The 20,036-nt window shown below is 33.5% G+C and overlaps 2 protein-coding genes across 10 annotated transcripts in view; one reads left to right on the top strand and one right to left on the bottom strand.

Moving 5' to 3' along the window:
- The window catches only part of LOC126759943 (monocarboxylate transporter 5), a 272,426-nt gene that overhangs the window by 33,693 nt on the left and 218,697 nt on the right, over positions 1-20,036 (top strand). For 3 of the 4 annotated variants that reach the window (XM_050475193.1, XM_050475192.1, XM_050475182.1), the window contains exon 2: positions 9,329-9,379. The exons of the other annotated variant lie outside the window; for it this stretch is intronic. The gene's annotated coding sequence lies outside the window, so the exon portion shown is untranslated. The remainder of the gene's footprint in view (positions 1-9,328; positions 9,380-20,036) is intronic. 4 annotated transcript variants of the gene reach the window in all.
- The window catches only part of LOC126759941 (mucin-5AC), a 129,590-nt gene that overhangs the window by 44,150 nt on the left and 65,404 nt on the right, over positions 1-20,036 (bottom strand). The gene's annotated exons all lie outside the window — the stretch shown is intronic.

Raw genomic sequence — 20,036 nt, 5'->3', positions numbered from 1 at the left:
CGGACAAGTCTTTTTTATTTTTAAATGTGTAAGATTTTTCTACCGTCAACATTTCCGTTTTTCTTTAGAATAATGTTTGGCCCGGCCCATTTTTGCAAAAGAATTATGTTTTAAAATTTAAAGAGCTATGTATTCACTAAAGGCCTGTTGTATCAATTAACATTAGTTAAAATTTAAATTTTTCAATCAAATTCTTTGAAATAATATGTCTGTTTCGTTTGCCCTGCTATTATAAAGCAAAGCAAAAAAGCAGCTACATAGCAAAAAAATAACGGGATTCTAAGAATATGATAACTGTATCAAAAATCAATTTATGCCCTGAGTGGCAATATATAGGCCTATATTGCGGCATAACAACATTTTTTATGTGTGAAAATAACAGATATTATTATGAAAACAGTTGTGTATTCCCCATTTAAAAAGTTCTTACAACATTCCTTGCGATGATTTTGTTAAAACAAATTCCAGAAACCTCCGTTTTAGGTATTCTTCTAGAAGTTATTCTTACATGAGTCTTTTGAAGTGACTATCTTCTTTGACTTTGATTGCTACCAGTTTGTGTGATGAGCATGAAAACTTGCAATCCCATAGGAAAACTAAAAGTTCGTATTAAATTTAAGTTTATGTTTAAGTTTCAGTTTTTAGGTGAGACTTCGAAACAACAGTTTTTTAAATTTTTAAAAATGTTGAGTAAAATTTCTATCGCATATTTTCAAAGTATTCTGGCATCTATCATGTCTATGGTACTGTGAGTTTGACTTCATTTGTGCCAAATATTACTTAATCGTACTTACTGCATATTAACCAGAAGGGGTTTGGATATGTGAACATATAACTTACCTGAAAGAGAAATCGAAATACGAATTTAGTACGAAATATTTTTTACAAATTAATATACATGGAAAATACAACAAATTATTCAGTAAAAAGTTATAAAGAAGATATTTTTATATGATGAATTATAACTTATATTTTAGATACTACTTCTTATGTGTCTCTCATTATACATACATTCATATCTATCCCTATTTTTCTTTTTTTAAAGAATAATAAAAATATTTTTTTGAAAAAAAAAATTCAGCTTTATCGGGACGAGTCGAGCCAGAACGCGTTTCCTACCCAGAATATCCATTAAACTCATTTCAACGTACTCGCGAGAGATGTCGAGCTCTTTTGCCAAATAATTTTTTTTTCATCATTACTCATCATTTACTCGGGGAATTCAATTAACATTTTCGTGAGTTTTTGTCACAATATATGTATATATAGCATATTTTGCATTATGTTCTTAATATCTGGATTACTCTGTACTTGTAGAAATTTGTAAAACGTATTACCTTTTGTGCTTCTGACCGTTATGCAGAATTTTCGCGAGTGTTAAAGAACTCAATGAAGGCAGCATGTGGCTTCAATTTTTAATTTAATTATGCGGCCATGTGTCTGCCGCTCATAATAAACAGTTATATTAACCTCTAAATATTTATGCGTTTTTCACTGAAATTTTATCCATTTTGCTACGAAATTTTTAATAAATTATTTTAATATATCTATAGGGCAGCTTATAAGGTTTTTATATGAAATTAAAAATATTAGTTAGACCCTAAGAACTTCAGTAAAAAGGCATGTTTTGTATAAATGCCTGTTGAATCAGTTTAAATTAGTTGAATTACCAAAATAAAATTGAAGCGATTTAGTGAGTGTATATTACTCTGGGTTCTCCTCTAGACGTGAATGGAGAAGAGGTTTAGTAGGGCAGGAGGATACTGTCTCTATCTATATCCACCGGTCCAAAATGAACTGCGGAGTAGGGGGGGCGGACCGTCTAACCAACTCAAAAAGCATCTTTCAAATGGAGATAAGTACAGAGAAGTCTTGTAAAGTTCTATTGAATAACTACCTAGGATGCAGAAAGCAACTATATACACGGATAACCAAGCCGCATTCTGGCTTTGTCGGCACCACAGATTAATTCCAGCTTGGTCAAAAATTGCTGGAAGGATGTAAGAGATCTGGCAGGCAACTGTATTTGTGTTTAATTGGGTTTCCGGTGACAAAACCTTTTTGGCAGACGAAGTGGTAAAACAAGGAGCCTTTGTAGATGTATTGAAAACGTAGTTAATACCATGCCTGCTGGTAATGATCAAGAAATAACCTTATATGCATTTTAAACAAGTTGCGCTGAATAGATGAAACACAGTAGATAAGGCTCAATTAAGACAAGACTAGACTTAAATACATTGAATTAAAATTATTGAATACAAGTTTCCAACTTATGATAATGAACTATTGAATTAATGAAGCCTTGAAACAGTAATCTAACAGTGTTATCTTACAAGAACTGTTATATATAGTGAACTGAAAGCTCTTTTTTAAGGGATTGGTCTAAAAAAATTTGTTCTTAGCTATTATTCTTACGCGCTATATGAATTGTTGCTATTTATATTGCATCGGGGAATAAAGAGTCTGGAATTTTTAGCCCTTGGTGATCACCATTTTCGGAAGTAAAGGCTACATCTCGAGTTTCGAACGGAACAATAGTGCCTTTGCTAGCTACACTTTTTCTGGATATAAGCCAAGCTTAATATATTTGCTTTATCAATATTGTTCGCACTTACAAGACGGCTGTTATTTTTGTTTTCGTATTCACTAAGTTAGAAAAGTTTACCATCACTGATGTGTTCTTTAATTTTTTCGTTTAGAATTTATTATTCCTTGTTTTTAGGTAAATACTTTATTGTAATCACAATATTAGCAGTTTCTGGAACAAACGTTTGCCGTAAGAAATTTTCTCAGAATTTCAATTTGAGCTTCCAACGAAACGCGTGAACCTAGTAAGACCAAGAAGCTCTTGTTTATCATTACTTAATGAAAGCGTCTTTAGTTTTGTTTTTGCAATATCTTAAATGAAACTGAAATATTTATTAAGTGCATCCAAGACTTCGAGTAGCTCACAGTGCTTCTTAGAATGTTACGTATACGCCATGTTGTACATTTAGCGTAACTGGAATATTACTCATACGTTCCGTTGCACCACTTAACTGGTATATTTGAAAGATAGTTTAAGTTTAAATAAACTTTTCTTACTTATAACTCAAACAATCAGAATTTTTTGTATTTTATGGGTCTTTAATGAGATGTTTTTCGAAATTTTTTGAAACCTTTCAAAAGCCTTTAAAATTTAATAAATTTAGTCCATGTATCACGTTCATCGCCTAAAAAATGTTGCTTAGATAAAAATAATGGTTCAATTGCTAGTGGTTTCATTGTCAGTTGAAGCAATTATTTTTAGTTCTGAAGACAAAAATTAAATTTTAAGACATAAAAGTCTATTTGGAGATGACTTCTGATTATTATTATTTTTTTTTGATTTATGGTAAGAAAATAATAATTTTGTCTATCTATACAGCTGTTTGTATGGCAATCGCCTCTTATTACACATTTGTATTATTTTTTACAGAAAATTATGAACGCTATCATGTATAATGACAATATTTGTCGATCTGTTACCCGATCTCAGTCAGCATATGTGAAAAGCTACTCATCGAGGCAATCTTAATTCACTGTTACCAAGGAAATAAATTCGTAATATCATATTCAAAATGTAATTTATTTACAAAGGTGGTGAAACTTCAATATTACTCGTATATCAAAAATTAATACCCTTTAAGTAATTACATAATTATGTGCTTAAAGCTTGGTTTATTTCAACCCAGTCAATGCAATCACTTGGCGATTAATGGTGGTATCAGCTTATATCCGCGTATTGTATTCAACCATTTAAGTAATTGCAAATTCGTTTGCCGCTACAACAACAAATTGAAAACATTTTTAATTGTAAAGTCTTTAGCAAATATACATATATGATTATGTAATATTGGCGGCTTGCTGTATCAACATATTTAGCAATCAATTCATGCATTTCCGTGTTTTTTCGCTTGAACAAAGGACACTTTGGTATTTTGCATGCATTGCCCAACATTTATTTCCGTGTAAAATGATAGAAAATACTCGCTTTATTTTTAATTTTCATTTTTATTCTGCTCTTCGCATTTAAATGGCAATAAATATGGAAATTACATTTATTTTAAACACAAATAACAGTATTTATTAACACGGTTAATCGCGTAAATCAGAAAATGCATTTGACTTCATGTAAATTTTTTGCCAAACTTTCCATTTGTGCTGAGTTTGCGTACACGGCAATATTTGTTTGCATTTCCATTCGTGTTTTATTTACAAAATTATTGTTATCTCATTTATAGTTTTTACCTGGAAGCAGCAGTTTGTTTGTTTTTACAAATATAGTGACTATTTGCAATGACTCTTCTCTTAAATAAATAAATAATCTGTTTTTCTGTTAATAAAATAAATGGAAAATAGTATAAATGATTCTCTGTGATATTTAAAATGAATAATTAGCAAGTAATCAGAGGAAAAAATGTATGGAAAGTTAAACACATAAAAGAGAATTGCTATAAAGCTACAAATGTAGATAAATAGTTTTGAAAGTAAAGAGTATGCATAATTTGTTATTCTTTAGCAAAATTTTGTATTTTATACAAGCCATATTTTCCTTTTATAATAACTCAAGAATATTTTGAGATTTAGTGATACTTAAAACATATATTTCGGCCATAAGAAGGTACGTTAACACCAAATTTCGTGATTACTTTTAGTGCAAAATAATAGAAAATTATAGGAAATGTGAAAAAAGGTGTGAAGCCATCTTTTCAATAGCTACACAGCTACTTTCTGTTTTTAAATAAGACAAAAATGGTTTGGGATATCAATAACATTCTTTATTCCTGGGAAAGTACATTCGATGCCATTATGTATGGAACTCGATTTCTTTTACATGACTACCATGGCACGCTTGCAGAAGTCCAGAGACTTAACCCAATTTTCGACGGTTTTCAAGCATAAATCGGCCGATTCTGCTCCAATTTCAAGATCGATTTTTGTTCGAAGTTCATCAATAGTCGCTGGCTTGATGGCATAGACCATAGACTTAACGTAGCTTCACAAGAAATAGTCTAACGGCGTTAAATCATACGAACGAGCGGCCAATTGACTGTTCCATTTCGTGAGCTAACACGTTCGCCAAACTTGGTTTTCAACAAATCGATTGTGATATTCGCTGTGTGGCTTGTGGCGCCTTCCTGTTGGAACCACATATTGTCCAAGTCCATATCATGCAATTAGGGCCAAAAATATTCGGCTATCATTGAGTGGTAGCGATTCCCATTCATGGAATACGGTCTTGATCATCATGGAAGAAGTACGGCCCAATGACACCACCGGCCTATAAATCGTACCAAACCGGGATGCAATGGTGACTCAAGGAGTACATGTGGATTGCTGCCTAACCAATAACACATATTTTGCTTATTGACGAAGCCATTCAGACAGAAATGAGCCTCATTGCTGAAGATGATTTTTCGATGAAAATCCGGATCATTTTCAAGTTGTTTCTCAGCCCAATTCACGAGTATGACAATTATGGCGATCAAGCGGCTTCAGTTTGATCTTGTAATGATGTAGGCCAAGATCTTTTAACAAAATTCGTCACAACGACGTCACAGAGTGCCCACCGCTTGAGAACGACGTGTGAGAAATTGATTTGGGTCGTCCTCATTTGATGCGCTAGCGGCAGCAATATGCTCGACACTACGAGCATTTCTTTATCTCACGGGCACGGAAAAATTTTTTGCTGTGCCTGTAGATTCAAATTTTTCCACTAGACGCTCAATTGTTGATTTGACAGGACGATTACGACGACTATAAATTGGCCACACGAATTTCGGTAGTAAATTTTAATAACTTCGATTCGTTGTTGGATCTGGTATCTTTCCATGATGAAATGACAAACTTTACTGAAGAGAAATGTCAAAAGAGCGGCAAAAATATGGCGCTGTTTGTAGTCCCTATCGGTCTACTTTTGTAGCGTCCCTACTTAAAACCGGTTACAAAATTCTACTCCATCAGATTTTTCTTTAAATAATATGTGAATTTCAATGAAAATGTCGAACGTGAACTTAACACAAAAAGGATACTTAACCTATGTAAAATGTATTCTAAATATGATCGAAATAGAATTATATGTTTTCAAATACCAGATAACGAAAATGAAAACTTAAGCCGCAAAAACTGAATTTATAACGAAAATATTCGAAAACTAGAAATGTACGTTAATGAAACTAAGTGGACATCTTTTACAGAAGATAGTGTTGCCTGGTATTAAAAATTAATAAAATCGATTCAACAATCTCACTCCAGGTATGTAAGGTTAGTTAACATTAATCTGGTAGGCCAATAGCCAAAAAAAGACCAGTTTTGGTCCTTGCGATACCAGATGGGGTTCAGTTGCTAGGTCCAAGAGGAGTTATCATCCTTTAGGATGCGTGCGCTGGATGCGAATTTTAACATGCTCTGCGGCCTCACTGTCGATATCTCCTCTAGTGTATCATACCATGAGAACCTCAAATGCTTTCAACGTAATCTTGCTAATGCGAGACAGTTGCACATGAGATACTCCATTGTTTCCCTGGTGTCCTGCTCTAGACATTTCTTACAGTCTTCTCGACATGTCAGCCATATCCTGAGGGCGTGTGGCGCTATCAGAGAGTGACTCGTTTGTATTCCGCTCATGTTCCTATAGTCTCTTCTATCGAGTGCCAATAAGAATTTAGTGTACTTCCGGTTTACCGTTTTGCATATGACTTTTGCAGTTTTGCACCCAGGTAGTTCGTTCCATCGGATTTTGATTTCTTTACTAGCTTCTGCCGAGATCGTCGTATAGACAATTAATGGATTTGCCTATGTTGATCACGCTTTCAGATGTTAGCCGTAAACCAGTCTTGGCAATCTCGTCCACTTTAACATTGCCCTCGATGCCTTTCTGGCCTGGCATCTAGTATAATTAAAGTTGCTTTCTTTTGGCAACACTTTCCGTTGTTCCCTTGATTCTCAAGACCGATATGCAATACGCGGCTACTGTCTTGATTGCTGCTTGGCTGACTAAGTAGATGTTGACTCTGGAATTGCCTACAGGTGCATTAGAGGCCAGCTACGCGGATTTCACAAAAGCAGAGACCTCAGCATGAAGTATGCTGCAGTGGTCCGGCAATTTAAAAGGTTGCCTTATGCCTAACTCTGAACAGTATATTGCCGCACCAAATCCATCGTCCATTTTCGAACCATCCACTTGGATGCTTAGAGTGTTGCGCATAGCAAACAGACCTTTACGTCAACCATCTTTTTCTATGTTTTCTTTGAATCTTTATCCCTGAATGATGAAAATTAAGTTAAGTATAAAAAACTTTTTGATTTGACAAAATATCGTTACGAAATTTTCAACAGATTATTGTTTAAGATAGTGCTACAATATCCAAATATATTGCTCAGATCGGACCACTAAAGCGTATAGATGCCATACAAACCGAGCGATCAAAATCAAGATAAACATTTTTATACCCTTCTTTGCTATAAAAAAAATGCTTCTGTGAATAATATTATAGCAAAAATACTTAAAATTTTTTTCTTGGTTTTTGTGTTTTATGATTTGTGCACTGTCTAAGTGCCTCTTAATTTATATTTATTTTGTGAAAATAAGCAAAAACTTAACTGGAGGCACACACAAAGGCATGTCTATGTAAGCAAATTAACCAACGGTAATGAGTAAATGAATATTGCAACAAAATAACTGTATTTATTGGCATTTTTAATTTATGCACAAAATATTTGTCAATCAAATATTGAATATAATTCATGCATTTTTCGCATATTCATTAACAAAGCAAAAAGTTGCGTATACGCCATGACAGCCGAATTGTGAAGTCAGCTATTATTTATTTGCTACACAAATCCGCATTACACTTAAAAGCATTTGCGCACACATTTGCATCGTAAACATAATGTACGTACAAATTTACTGCTGACGGCGCGTTAAAATTTTATTATTAAAATGTTTGCAGAGCGCAACAATTGACGCGCATTATCATTTATATAACTGTATCTGTATGGGTAGTTGTATTATGCGCACAGAAGACAGCAACGCAATATAGTGCCATGCTCTTTTGTGACTTGTGACATCGCATTTATGTTATGATTATCATAAATCACTAGACTGTGTCGCACCTTTGGCTCGTTTTCCTTTCCATTGTTAGTGCACTTCGCACTTCACTGCCTCCACAGTGAGTCAATGAATCGCGCAAAGACAGCGGCAACAACAGGAAAAGCTACAACGGCGCCGGCAAAGTGGAAAAATTGACAGGTGTGCATAAAAATCATATTAAAAAGTGTAAAATATGCAAAATACGCAAGCGCGTGGGAGCACACACACGTCTCTGCTTGAGCGGGTGTGTGGCTGTGTGTGAAATAAATTTAAATGGAAATTGAATAATAGAAAAATGTCGCGGCGTAAATTTCAATACACTTGAGCGGGTGTGTGGTTGTGTGTTGGGGGCGCGCAAAGTAATGAAATTTTTTCCGTTGCGAAATATGCGCAATAAAATGTAAAAAAGCGCACACACACGCGTGTATAAGTAATAAGTGAGCTAATGTGCCCTTGGGAAAAGTCAGGTGTTGCTAAGTGCAGATATAACGTGCATTAATTTTCTTATATTCTCAGCAGGTGTTGTGGGAATAGGCGGAGGACATGTGGAGAATGAAAGAAATTACTAAGTGAAGAATACAATAAGCGTTTTTATATAACAAATAACGATTAAATGTGCTCAGTTGTTGATTGCTTTTGTAATTTTAATATTTTGGAAGAATTATTTGTGGTTGTAAACGATATTTTTTTTTGCTTAATAAACTATTTTTGAATAGTATTATTTAGCTAAGGCAGAAAAAAATAATAAAAGGATACATTTTTGAAACGAAAAATTTATTTAATAATTTATATTTAATATAATTAATATAATTAATTTTGTAATTTTTGTTTGATATTTAATTTTTATTTCATAAAATATGTTTAATTTTTGTAAATATTTTTAATTTTTTATAAATTATAAAATTTTTAAAATTTTTTTGATATAATTTTTTTCGAAATATACATAGGTTTAAATTCTCTAAATTTTTTTGTTTTTAATTTTTTATATTAAAAAATATGTTTATTTTATTTTATAAAATATTTTTAATTTTTTTAATTATAAAACTTTTATATTTTTTAATATGTTTTTTGAAATATAAATTTAAATTTTATAAATGTTTTATGCACAAAAATTTTTTTTTGTAAAATTATTGTAATATTTAATTAAAAAACCCTTTTCAAAGATATAAACGAAACATCTAATATAATTTACTTTTTAATTTTTTTTAATTCCAGTATACTTGCTTCCTCCACACATCATATACAGTGACCATTACCCCGTATACGGTGAGTTCTGTTATTACTTTGAGTTAACTTTATATTTTTATCTTTGTTTTGAATCGTTTATTTGAATAGTTGTTAATACCTTATATTAAAAAATGTAAAAATAAAGAAAATCCATAAATGAGTTACTACGATGAAGACATTAAGGGCTAAGGTTCAAGTCCATATGAAATAATTAATATAAAAACAAAGACGAAAATACAGGGTTTGGTCACCCTAGCTCTACAGGCTGTTTCCAATAAAACCGCATGATCTTGCAGACCACGCCACAGACCCACGATGCGAGATAATGCGCTCACCAAAAGTTTCCTTCAATAAATTGATTGCTTCGCTGACTATGTGGCATAAAGCGCCGACATATTGGTACCTAAAGTCGTCCAAATCAACATGCTCTAATTCAAGTACGAAAAAAAAATTAATTATCTTTCAAGCTCTATAGTGTTCTCCACTGAATTTAACATTATGGCTGGCTTCGTTTTTAAAGAAACTTGATCTAATGATTCCCTCTGCCCGTAGAGCACATCAAACAGTGACTTTTTGAGGACTTAACGGTCTCTCAACAATGACCTTTGAATTATTATCGTATCTATTCGACCAAAAATGTACACAATTTTCTAATGAAAACCAAACCATTAATTTTTTTTGGTAATACATTTTTACTATTCGCACAAGTTGTTACAGTATGTCAGTTTAGGGCATCGCCTCATTGTGAAATTTTCGAGAGATCGATTTTTTTTGTTGCATTATCTTTTTTTTTGAATTTTTCCAGAGGCATTTAACAGAGGTTATACTATATTTACAAGTACGAAAAATATGATGTAGAAATAAAATCAAAAGTAGAAATGTTTCACTATGGCGAAAAAAATTATTTTATATTATCCATTTCATTTACATAAATATGATTACAAATATTTTTTTGCTAGAATATGCAAGCACATATTCCCAGCATATTCCATTTGTAAACCTATTTTCAATCACTCTCACCATATCACTTTTACTCTAGCGTTCAACATTTTCAATTGTCTGGCAGATAACACTCGTGGCATTGTCATAAATTGAAAATTGAAATTGTGTTCCGAGTCGCGAGCATCTCTATTCCTTACATGCATACACAGGTATATCTGCACACATACATAAACGCATAAGCCGAAATTTCACGTCTCACGAACATCAAAACAAGCGAACTTAATAAACACGAACAACAAAATTCGTTGCTACAATGCTATTTACTGTTATTGCACGTGCAGTTTCTTTGTAGCCTGTGTGACCTTGTTAAGTTTGTTTCAAGGTATTTGGCAAGGAACTGTTTTCTTGTCGCAAACGCTTCAATGGCAACAACTGGCTGACGCTGCTAGCTCTAACTTTGACATTTTAGACAGTTTTGTTGTTGTAAGTTTTTATTGTTATCGTAAATGATTTTGTGGAGGAATATTTGATGCTTATTGTAGCACTTATGTATGTGGTGGAAAGTACTAAAGTACTTAAGCATCTTAAGGTGTTATATAAGTACATATACTTGCAAGCCAGAAAAAAGCAATTTTTTTGTGAATTTTGTTTGAAGAGATATTTTATATATTAATATAAAAAAAATGTGAATTTAGTCTACATTATTATAATATTTGATTGATTTTTCCAAATTTTGAATTAGTTGGATTTCAAAGCCGATCTCCACGTGGATCTCTAAAAACAGGTGTCTGCCAGTGAGTAAGACTTTTCTGTTTAAAACAAGTCCAACAATCAAGAGAATTAGTGTTATTTTAGATGAATACAGATAATGATCGAAGTAGTTGTCAAAATCTCGATTTTTGAAAAAATAGCGTCAACCTAAATAAGTCGTATGGCTTAAAAATTAGCTAAAAAATGAAAATGATTATCAAAGTAACTATTAAAAGAGTTATACCGAACGTATGTATATGAAACTTGGATATACGTATTTCCTCAAAATAGACAAATCTCGCAAGTTGTACTTTCTTCGTAATTGTGTATATGCCGAAAGAAAAAATTCTCACCAGATGTTGAGAGTACGCAAGAAAGAATATAATACACCTAGAAGAGTTTAGGGGAATGTTCCTTTCCGATATTGAAACAAAAGATGTCCAATACGCGGAGACACTTTATATTTCATTTGTAAAAGGTGATCCATTTTCAGGTTTCTACTGAACACAGAAAACACAGAAACTTCAAACTTAATGGGGAATGTTTGTTATCATTCGAAAAAAAATTGTTTGTCAATTATTTTTTTGGAGATTATCTCTTGTTGGCTACGTCTCAGACTGTCCATACATTGAGTCCATATTTCGGTGATTCCTTCGAGCAATTCAACTAGAAACTGGCGAGTGACACGCGTGATGTTTTGTTCCAAGGCCTGAATCGTAGCGGGATAGTTGGCATAGACTATACATATTCACACAGGAAAAAGTCTAACAGTCTCATACCACACGATCTTGGTGGACAACCGACCGGCCAAAAATTTGTAAATAAATCCATTGATTAATGTGAGGTGTGGGAAGTGGCGCCGTATTGTTGACACTAAATGTCACTGAGCTTCAATTTCTGGCATCAAATAGTCGGTTGTCATGGCGCGATAATGGTCGCCATTGACGGTTACGTTCTCACCGGCATCATTTTTGAAAGAAATATGGACCGATGATTCCACCGGTGCATGAACTGTCTGCTCTTGAATCTCTTCAGGTTGCTCTTTGTCTCAAATGAGGAAATTTTGCTTGTTTACATCCCAGTTGAGCAAGAAATGGGTATCAACGGCTCGAAAACGTCGGATCTTCTCTAAACTTTATAAGAGCTCATAGAGCGAAACGATGTCAGTTGGGAAGGTCGAGGCTTTAGTTCTTACACAAGCTGCATTTTGTACGGTTTCAATTTAAGATTTCGACGTAAAATGCGCCAAGTCATTCCATACGAAGGTCTGAGTTGCTGCGAACAGCGTCGAATCGACTTTCCACACTCTTCGTGTAGACTCTCAGCTACGGCTACTACATTTTCTCGAACAAGTTTTTTCGTAAAGATTTCTAGAGTGAAGTGAGTAAGTTTTCGATTCATAATTCCAAGCGAGGTCTGAAATCTTTTATATATTCATGTACCTTCGATTGCAGCGATACTTAATAATACTTATCAAACTCGAATAAGTTATGAATATCTAATGGATAATTATGATCGATTTTTGTCGATATGTGGTATATGTTAAGAGTATTTGATCTAACTTATATGGATATATATAGCTATATATCCCTTCTAAACTCTTTTCTTACTTACTTACTTTATGTGTCAACTAAATATTTCAACTTAATACCTGATTATCTAATGACCTACGGGTATCTTTAGTTTATGTAATAATTTTATTGTTTTGTCCTTTTATAAAATAAATAAAATAAAATTTCAACTTAATACCTGATTATCTAATGACCTACGGGTATCTATTTCCTCTACTCTACACTACATTATCCAAAATATTGGGTAGTCGAAAAACTCTTTTCGTATTTCTAATCAAACTTCAAATCATATATTACACAATGTGATTGGACTGGATATATACCACTGCTACGACATCTGTTGACAAAACTCCAAAAAACTTTTTCGACTATTCAATATGTGTAAATTATAGAATTAAAGACTAAGCGTCAATCTTGTATCTTAAACCAAACACACCTTTTCGATATTGTACCAATATCAACCTTGAATGGATTACAAATATTGATAACTGGACGCTATTTAAAGTACTGCCTTCTATAGCAAATATACTATAAATGGAAAATTCTGATACTTTTTGGAGTTTTTAGAAATGTCAGTTTCTTTTAATACTGTTAATCTTCCACATGTATGTGCATATATCGCTTGTTTTGAAACAATCGCTAGTAACTACTTTGTCACTAAGAGAGAGTGTTCAAAATCAATTTAGAGTGCTTTTAAAGCCGGAAATTCATATATGATTTAACAAGGTGCCAGCAAAATGTTTCAATTTTACAAGGAAGGTTTTACGTAAAGCCGAATGCTCGACGACAACAGCAGTAACTGTGATAAAAATAAAAACAAGTGGCAATAAATTGAAAACGGAGTCGTGTTGGCTTACATTTGGGCGAAGGCATATAAGTGGAATTGTCTGTCTGCTACGATGCACATGTGAATACTTACAAATATACATAGCAACATAAATATATAGTATATACATATACTACATATTATATGCAAGTGTGTGTCGCCTGTCATTATTGGTGTTGATGCTCTCATTGTATTGCTGTATTTTATTGCTTTTCTTTTATACAAAAATGTGAAAATGTTGTTGTCGTTGTTGTTGTTGTAGTCGACATGTTTCTGGCATATGCATAAATATTGTGCACACAAACGATAAAGTTTTCACAGCAATGACAGCAACAAAAGCAACAATAGCTGCAAAATATTGGTACAGTAAACGCTAAGGGTGGCCGATTCTGTTGGCCACACGTATGTATGTGTGCGTGTGTTTCGGGTAGTCGCTTCGAGGTGATTGCGCCGCAAATTCAGCAAAGTCAAAGTGAAAAGTTTTGCTTTACTCAAAATTCAAAGTGATAAAGTTGGTGATGTATTATTGCTGTTGTTGTCGCATGTCGCATTGTACTTAGTCAGCGCTTGTTATTTTTGTTGTTGTTGCCATTACAGGGCTATTCTGGTCTCATTTAAAGTCGATTTAAATTCAAATGAATTTTTTATTTTCCCATTTTATCGAAAACAAATCAAGTTTTGAGTTTTTTTTTCTTAACTCGAAATAAAAAATTAATCGCTACTTAGAAAAGTATTATGAGGCAAAATGCCAAAAAAGTATATATTTATATGGAAAAGCGCCCGTTTTCTCAAATTAATGCGCGCGCACAGCTGCAAGAATTCTGTTTTGGCTTCGCAAAATTTTCGCCTTTTAATGAGTTGCTGTGAGTTAAGAATTTTTAGCAAAGTTAGCATAAATTATTTTTTTATTTTCTTCAAAGTTGTTTGCCAAGATTTGTGCACGGCAGCGATTTTGCCAGTGCATTGTGGTGGCGGCGCCAAGTGTGAGTGCAGCAAATTTATTTGAAATTTAAATCGCTTTTAGTACTTGCCATCACTGCGTAAGAGAAGCCGAAGTAGAGTTTACGAAAAATAATTTATGCCAAAATATTGAAAAACTTTGTGGAAAGTGAAAAAAGGTGAGTGAAAATTCAATTAGAATTCTCAAAGTTTATTACAAAGCTCTTAAAATTGCTCCAAGTTTGCTATGCGATCATAAAAATTATTAGAAAGTATTATTGAATTAACTTGTCGTGATTTAGTGCGTTATCATACCGGAGCGGTATGAGAAGTTCGGGTGTAAATATGATGTTTAATGCTTACTACTTTCTAATGTAAGGTTAAAAGCTAGGGCCACTAAACAATAAAGAGAACACACTGGTTTACTTCTGATGTCAAAAATATATATTTTATTAAAAAATACAAACAATAGCAACATTTAAATAAATTATCGCTTAACATATAAGTATTTTCAAGTTACCTGCTCTCCACTTCCCTTGATAATGTTTCTCCATTAAAAATATGCCCTGATGGATCTCCTCCCTGTCTTCGCACTCATAGCACCCAAATTTGTCTGAACGAAATCCAGATGAGTGTCCAGCATATGTATTTTTAAAGCCACATTACACCCCAAGGCCATGAGCAACAGTGCTTAGGATAATATAGTACATATCTCATATTGTTTAAGTCAAACAAATATAATAATCGCTTATATGATCCTTTGGTTCGGTCCAAATTGCAAATTGCATGTGTCTGGATTCTTGTCTAGCTCAACCTAATATCAGTCTTGCACAAGTTACATAATTTTTGTTAAAAAAAATTTTGTGTAGAACCTATTATTAATCTTGCTTCCTCACAGGTTATAAAAAATATATTTTTTTGACAAAAGAGCAGAAGCGCGTAGAGGAATGACAAGACAAAGACAGCTATTGTTAATGAGAATACTCCAACATAAACGAAAATCATGACAAAGTTCACAAAACAGTGTTTACTAGTGTAATTAGCAAATGGTTCTCGGTTCTGGAAGGTTAAAACAAAACTTGAAGCGTGTTTTTCATAAAACTACTGACGACTGTGGCTCGAAAACCGTAGAAATATTTTAGTAAAATTGATTTAGCGATTTGCTTGACACCGCCTACTTTTTGGTAAAATCACATGTCTCAGAACCTGCTTGACCGATTTCAAACATCTTCTCACATTCTTATGTCACAATGCGATATAGAACGAAATCTGACTACAAAAACGCTTATTTCCCATATAACACAATTTTAAATTCCACCTGATTCTTTCCTTTCCAGTTTACTAATCAAGAAGCAATTAATATAACGGTATAAATCTTTGCACGAATAGTGCCTTCATAGGCGTACTCTTTTTTTATAACTAAAAATTGTCTAAATCCAACAAAAACTGTCCAAGCCCCTTGGTACTGAAATATAGGTACACAAACATCGTACAATGTTTAAGATATTTCGTTGAAATTCAGAGATAATCTTTTCTTGATAATGGTATTTTTGCGTGTCGAAAATAGGTTGGATCGGATCAATACTTTCTTAAGTCCCAAAAGGTGAATTTTTAATTTATACTTCGCGTGTTTTTCGAATCAGTGAATTTTTTTTCATTAAGGTGGTAGTACTCTTAGTTTAATCTATGCTAAATTTTACGTCAAAATATTGATTAGTATTTGAGATAAGCATCGTTTTGTGAGGCTCTAAAAGTGAATTCTTCGATTTGAACTATGTCTGAATTTCTTGAACAAAGAAGTGCGATAATGTGCCTTATCATACTGCATTGGTTATTTGTGATCATTTCGCCACATTTTCAACTAATATCGTGCCGCAACCATCGCGTTCGCCTGATTTACCTCTGTGTAACTTCTGGCTATTCAGCAAATTCACTTGACCACTCCGAGGACACCGTTTTGACTCAATTGAGGACATAAAAGCTCAATCGAAGAAGGCTCTGATGGCCATCACGACGGAGGATTATCCCAAGTACTATGATGACTGGAAAATTCGTTGGTATAAGTGCACTGTAGCGGGGGGAGATTACGTGAAGGAAATGAAATAGGCAAACCTAACACACAACGATTTTCGAACTTCCAGGTGACATTATACCGCACATATCGGCCAACATGTGAGTTATCTCAATGAAAATGAGAGAGAATGTAACTATACATCTATATATACATATATATATATATATATATATAAATCTATAACTATCTATAACATCTTGGCTTTGATCCTTGCAAGTTGTCAGAGTATAAATTGTTGGTTGCACCTGAACTGAGCCCTTCTCTACTTGTTAATGTATATAATTACTCACAGAAATATTCGATTAGGTGATGTAGAAAAATTACTCACTGAATAACACAGTCGAGATAAAATTAATCTGTAACTGACCCTGGTGGCAGGCTCATTTTGGTGTTGGATACTATAAAGTCCTTCTCACAGAAAAAAGCTGAGCAAATGGCGTAATAGAAATAAAATTTAGTTCATAGAATTTTGAACATTTTTAAATTGAAGCTTCTTTTCTTTCATTTGACAATTTCTAATTTATTTCCGGCATGTCGCATTACAGCTCTCTATATTTACATACATACATATGAAAAAATTTATTTGTATGTACGCGCCATTGTACGAGAAAAACATTATAAAACATAAACATAACAAAACAGGGTTAGAATGCGACACCTAGGTTCTTTGGCATGATTGTTGATAGTTTTTTGTACTGTAAGTTTAAAAGTCCTCTTCAAATGAAAGGCAGATAAACAAAAGGAATGAAATTTCATTCGTAACTATTGGACAAAATATGTAATGGAGTCACCATAATTTCATATTACTCTTCGACGAAGTAATAAATGGTAAATTTCACTTATCCGTTATCGATTTATAACTTATTTATTTGAAATTCGTCTAAACATAATTTTATTTCCTAACTAAAGAACTTACTCTCATTGCCACAATTATTATCAGCCAGGAAAAGTGACCCAAAAAACACAAATTCAAATTGATTTCGATCGGAGTTAGAATATTCAATATCCGTCACATTTAAATACAATTTCAATTTTATCTAATTAATCTTTCATTGACGCAAGCAGAGTGGGAGAGAAAAATGAAGTGAAAGAAGATATACTTGCTTGTACACATTTAGCTGGCTCACAAGCTTATGCAAACAAGCAAGGTGCTGCGCCAGCCCATCTGTCGCTCAAAAGCCGGAAATTAATTTTACCATTTTTTTGCATGTCGGAGACGAGCGAGCTACTCACGCCACGCCAGAAAACCTGTCATTGCAAATGATGTTTTCATCTCATCACATTCCCGACAGCATACACACGCACCACAAGCATCGACGCGCAACCAACCTACCACCAGACCAAACTCAAACTGACCACTCACCAAACATGCGCGCACGTGATGCCGACACACTTTATCACTTGGGCCTCACGCCGCCGTGACTAAGGCCTCAATAATAACAATGAAGCTGCTGTTAAACATGTTGAAAATACTGATAATGGTTTTGTGGTTCGGCATTACCCGGCGTACATGCTTAAATACTTATACATAAATATATGGCGTACATGTTGTCGGCCCTTCACTTTTATGTCCAACACAGCAGCGGCAGCAGCTTATGTCTTTTTTACTCAACGCTCATGCTGTGGCGTTGTGACGTTGAAACATTATCGCCCATTCGGTTGGGGTCATCATTGATAAATAATGTCATGACATTAATTCGAGGCTTTAAGCATTAATGCGCATTAAGCGTTGTTGTAATTTGTAGTAGCGCCCTTGAAAGTATGCAATAAACTGTACACACAAAATCACATACGTGACTACGATTGTGTGAACTTGTGAAACATGTCCGGTTGGTGCGCCTAAAAGGCGGCTACGATGAGTTGCTGTTTGAATTAATTTGGTTGGCAGAGTCTGAGAAGTGACTGGAACATATCTATTTGCTAGTGTTTGTATGTAAAATTGGCTTTTCAATAAAGTTTTATTCAGCGTTAGTATATTGCTACAATATTTATCTCTGTTACGGCTCATTTCGTGTATGGTAGGTCTTCTTTTTCCAACGTCTTTATTAGACTTTTTGCCTTAAGATATATATTTGTAACTGTGTCAGACATTTTGATGCTCATCTAGTCTTATTTCATTGCCATCGTTACTCTATTTACCTAGTACTCTACTATATTTTCTTCTCGTTCTCCTGTTCTCTCTTACTGCAAATACCTTTCTACATCCTTTCAACATTAAGTTTTTTCTTTTATTTCGCCACATTCAAATTAATTGCCTACCTTGCAAATTGCTACTAATTGTTTTCGCATTTCATTCAAGTACTATAAAAGTCGCCATGGCGCCTAAAAGTGTGCTAACGTACTTTCTAAAGAATTACACAGTTTTTGTGTGTTCACCAGTCCTTCACAGCCACTTAGTTATATTGGCCTACTATATGTAGCGCAAAGCCTTAGGTAATTTAGATTTATGACAAGCAATTATTTTCTTTTCTTTCATTTCTTTTGAAACATTTTTCTTTGTTATAATTGGTTGAGTCATTTGTGGGGAATATATGACTGCTTTTGGAGAGTGAGGCACAGGATATACAACATAATCAAATAAAGAGTAATGAGTGCGAATTTCGGATGAGAATCTTGAAATAACAAACGCTTGGTGGAAGTTTCTTTAGCTTTTTGTAGTTATGTTATATATATTTATTGTATTACATAAATTTTAACACTAACGACTTCTTGTGACCATATTTCGCCAATATTTTGACTCATATTTCATACTAAATTTTTATCTGAATATGGATGTATGTATATGTAGGTTGCTTAGATAACTGTATTACTTATTCTCACGACTATTCGTGTAATTATCAAACTATGGATCTCAAAACATTTTCGTTCTCAATTCAGTACATCTAAAGGTCTGGCCTGGAACATACATAAATAATTTTTTTTTTGCAGCAGTATTCAACTGAAAATTGTATAACTTTCACACAGTCTAATGAAGAGGTTTATATGTTGTTGATTTCCTCAGATCATTCAATCTATTAAGGGAGCCTTGTAGAGCCAGTTTTTTGAATTTGGCAATCTTACAAGACTACTTGTAGAACCCTGTTGCCTAGAGCATCCACTATTTTATTAAATATGACGTTTAGTTTCGGATTTACTTTTACTGTGATTCATGGTTGCTGGACCAATTGACTTTCTCTACAATTTAATTATAAGCCTGAGTATGAAAACTTTCGACTGACTTTCTCATATTAACACTTTCGACTAGAAATATTATATCACCAATTTTGTTTAAAAAAAAGATATGATTTTAACAAAACTACCAATATTTGACGAAATGCTCAACGGTCTGTCAATTTTTTTTGGAAGCATGGACAGATCTTTATCGAAAATTTCTTTCAGAACAACGCAGCCACATATCTAAAATCTGTCATGGACGAGACACCATTTTGAAAAAAAAAAAAAAAAATGGAAAAATTTCGTTAGATATCGTTAAGGGTTCTATTGAAGTGTTGTTTCTATTACACAATATACCATGTGCTCTCTGATTGTAGGCAATGCAGCAACTGAAGACTCAAAACTAGATTACCCAATATTTTCCAAGAACTACTGCATATT

Source organism: Bactrocera neohumeralis, chromosome 5 (assembly GCF_024586455.1).
Source record: "Bactrocera neohumeralis isolate Rockhampton chromosome 5, APGP_CSIRO_Bneo_wtdbg2-racon-allhic-juicebox.fasta_v2, whole genome shotgun sequence".
Taxonomy (NCBI): domain Eukaryota; kingdom Metazoa; phylum Arthropoda; class Insecta; order Diptera; family Tephritidae; genus Bactrocera; species Bactrocera neohumeralis.
This window is presented reverse-complemented; position numbering and strand designations above follow the sequence as displayed.